Below are 3,907 nucleotides of genomic sequence, written 5' to 3'. Positions count from 1 at the left end.
TTTATGGAATCATCGCAGGCAAATGGAATTAAGAATTAGGTAAAAGGGACAGAAACGGAAACAGCTGCAAACAAACGTTGCATTTTATTCATATTTAACAGCAACAATATCCGTGCCGTGCGCAACTATGCTGTGGTCAGAGACAAACGCCCTTAGCTTCCGAAACTCCCGTGGCTTTTCTGTGGCTATCTTTCCTTTCTTCCCTTCCTCCTGCAAGCTGCCAGTTTTTAAACCTTGTTTTAAATGTTGGTCTGGGCGAGGGCATTCCACATTCTCAGAACCATCTCTACCGTTTCATTGCTTGATTTCTTTGCTTATTAATTATGAAACTCCTTGAGCTACAATGGTAGCGCTTGCGACAATACATTAAAAGGAGGCTATTGGAAACCTTTGTGATCATAGTTTCGTTTTGCACAGAATTGAACCTCTATTACTCAGGAGGGAATGTTATATTTACAATAAACTATATCTTCTTATAAATGTTGGTTCATTCGCCCCCTAGTGCCAGATGAAGAATTGTTTGATCACCTCATTTATTTCATGTGGGCAACAGGCACGGGTATTCATTCAGATATAACCTACAGATTCACATTGAGATAACTGCAACGAGAGAGACAGAAAGCACCCTGGTACCTGGCGGAATAGACAAGAGAAATGAATGAATAGAAAACGGCCTCAGACTCTGAAAAGTACAAACATCACATGCAAAAGCCTCGGCTGCTCCAGGTGAGGCTCGAACACACAACCTCAGCATTTCCCAAACCTGTACTGTCATATAAGTACCGCGCGCTAACCGATTGCGCCACTAGAGCTGCATGTCCTTTGGGCTTTGTGCTCCCATCATACAGCTGCCTGTCCTACCTGACTTACAAGGAAGAAGACAAAGAATCATCGAATCATTCAACACAGAAGGAAGCTTTTCATCCCATCGTGTCGATGCCGGCTCTCTGCAAGAAGCCTTCAGTTATTGAGACTCCATAGATTCTCGCCGTAGACGTGTTTTATTTTTTGTGTAATGTATTGTTATTTGTAATGAATTTCGATGTCCATGCGGGAAATTTATAATATATATTTGTGCATATATCTGTGAGTTGTAAATTAAATTGTGTGAAACATTGATAATCAAATTATTTGTGTTCATATATGTGTTATTATGAATTTATCTCTAAGTATCTCGGTGCTATAATTGTATTTACGTTTATTTGCGAGGTGTTTACAAGATACAAAGATGTACACAGAAAATACAATTATAACAAACACAGATGCTCCACAATACTATTATAAATAACTATGTTGCATTCAAATACATAAACACTAAAGCAGATATACAAAATATATTTATAACCCACAGAACAAATTGCAACTTAACACAGAGACACCAAACTATATTTAGAGCTATCACTGATCGAAGATCATTTTACTCTCTACGGTCCTCAGCAAAGTCTGCTGTGCCTTTGTTTCCTGTGCTTGTGCTCGGTGTAAGGGAAGGTTTTGCCGAGCCGTGGTATATCGTTTCCCAAGGTAGGGCCGAAATGCGCTGTCTGAGGCCACGTTCACTGCTATAGTTGATATTTAATAATCGTTTGGAATTGTGTATAATGCATAATTACAACATCTACAGATGTTTCATCCTTGTACACAAATCCACTGCCAAATTAATTCAACCCCTCACCCGCCCCAGTTGTTAAACATCCCGCGTGGACATTGGTCCTAATTCGATTGATGTAGAACTCGACCTACTGCAACAGGTCTCTCCTGCGCCAGAACTGGTCCAAATGCCCCGGATTCTGTAGCCCAACCTCGTGCACCTTTTATCCAGACATACGTTGCTATTTCCAACCTCAATAGCGCGAAGCACTGGGAATAATCCATAGAATACCTTTGTGGTCCTGCTCATTAATTTCCTCAATTGCACCTGAAACTCTGACTGAAGAAACTCATCCCCTTCTTTCCTTATGTCAGTGGTTAGCACATAGATCACGAATTAAGCAGCTCCCATTCGCCCCTCAAAATGTTCTGCACCCATTCAGTGATGTTCTTTATCTGGCAGAAGGGAGAATACACACCATGCATGACTCACATTTGCCGTTGCAGAATGGTACTGACATTCGATTCCCAATGACGTCAACTTATGTTACTTTTTAGTTTCAAAAGCAAAGCACTGCGAATCCTGTAAATCTGAAATGAAATCAGAAAATGTTGGATATACTCAGCCAGTCAGGCAGCATCTCTGGAAAGATTTCTGATGACGGAGTTGTCATTAATTGTCATTGACATGGAGCGTCAACAATGCAATCCAGATACGGTCCGATATTGTAATCCCAAGAGCCAGTATGTTGGTATTGAAACCAATCCGGATACCACGCATTAATCTGGTAGCTAAATTGTTGTTGTTGTTATGGTAAAGTCGCAACAGCAGAGGACTGCAATGAAATATCCAAGTCTTTAAGATAAATCATATGTTTTACAATTAATAAAACGAGCCAGTCCCAAATGACATTCAATCTTCAAAACGGTTCACTTCCGCCGTTTAATTTCCGCCATGTCTGCCGGGGAAAAACACAGGTTTTGGCTGTTTTTTTTTATTGCGGTTCATTGCTGTTGCGACTAGTTTACTTTGAACATTCTCCCTTTAAACATTCTCACAGAGGCCGCCTAACTGGTTCACGAGTTCTTGACATCAACGTTTACTCACCCTGTGACCGCCACCTAGTGGTTAGGATGCAGCGCTCTCTCCTCGTCGGTACAGGTTCGATGCCCATTCCGGGATTTATTAAATTAAAATGTAGCTTATTCAATTAATTTTATAACATTCTGTGAAAGATTAATAATTATTGCAATCGCCATTGATAACTTGTCACGTTTGTTTCAGACGAAGGGAAATACATGGCAACAGAGAGCCTTCCAAACTTCCAACAATTGCGGTCTCCAAGGGCACGTATGATGTCAGCACACACCCGTCGAGGCCTCTCAAGTGCGCTTCTCAGAGCGCGATGTGCGTGCGCTGAAAGCCGGCAATGGGACAGTAAAAATGGCTTTTGACAGATCCGACGCATCCCTGAGAGAAGGCTTATTGCGGTCGGATATTTGCGCTATTTTTCCATCTCTAGCCGAGAAGATTTCCTTCAAAATCTTACGCCTGGTAAAGGTGACAGATTGATAGATAGGCAGGGGGACACAATTATATGCATGTCACAGAAAGAGAGAGACAGACAGGTTGTTTTCATGGAGAGGAGACAGTCCGGAGAGACAGAAAGCGAGGCAGACAGATTTTGAAAGAGAGAGAGAGAGAGTGACAGCCTAGGGGGAGGGGAGACAGGGTGAGTTTATTATGGTGGGGGATATAGAGACCGACAATACTGAGGTGAGGGGGCGGCAAGACCGACCGACAGGGTGAGAAACGGATGGAGAAAAACTGGGTGGGTGGGAGATATGATGCGTGACAAAGAGAGAGATAGACGTGGAAGGCAGAAGGGAGGAGGCAGGCGGCGGAGAATATTGTAAGGGGGAAAGACAGGGGAGGCAGAAAAGGGAAGACTGACGGAAGGCAAATAGAGAGCGACAGACAGGGGCAGACGGGTTTGCATGGTGGAAGGGGACAGTAATTGACAGACAGGGGAGGCAGACGGGGGTTAGCCAGAAAAATAACACACTGGGCTCAGATAGAGTTAAAGAGAGAGAGACAGAAGGTGGGGTGAGGCAGTGAGAGTGAGAGAGAGCGGGTGAGACAGACGTGTAAGAGACAGATAAATAGAGAGTTTAGTGAAACAATCGAGGCAAACAGGGCAAAACGGCGAGAGATACAGATGGGGCAGACAGCAACGGCAGTCAGATGAGGAGACATAGAGAGAGAGAGAGGCATACAGGAGAGACATGACCAGAAAGACATACGAGGAAGCAGAATGAG

General features: G+C 43.3%; 1 non-coding gene across 1 annotated transcript; it reads right to left on the bottom strand.

Annotated features, from left to right (window-relative positions):
* Positions 1-718: 718 nt before the first annotated feature.
* On the bottom strand, positions 719-812 carry trnai-uau (transfer RNA isoleucine (anticodon UAU)). Its single transcript has 2 exons — positions 775-812; positions 719-754 (listed from the first exon to the last, which is right to left on the bottom strand). It is a non-coding gene; the product is annotated as a tRNA-Ile (tRNA).
* Positions 813-3,907: the final 3,095 nt, after the last annotated feature.

The sequence above is a fragment of the Pristiophorus japonicus genome, unplaced genomic scaffold (assembly GCF_044704955.1).
Source record: "Pristiophorus japonicus isolate sPriJap1 unplaced genomic scaffold, sPriJap1.hap1 HAP1_SCAFFOLD_315, whole genome shotgun sequence".
NCBI lineage: Eukaryota > Metazoa > Chordata > Chondrichthyes > Pristiophoridae > Pristiophorus > Pristiophorus japonicus.
Note: the sequence above shows the minus strand (reverse complement) of the source record. Positions and strands in the feature narration are given on the sequence as shown.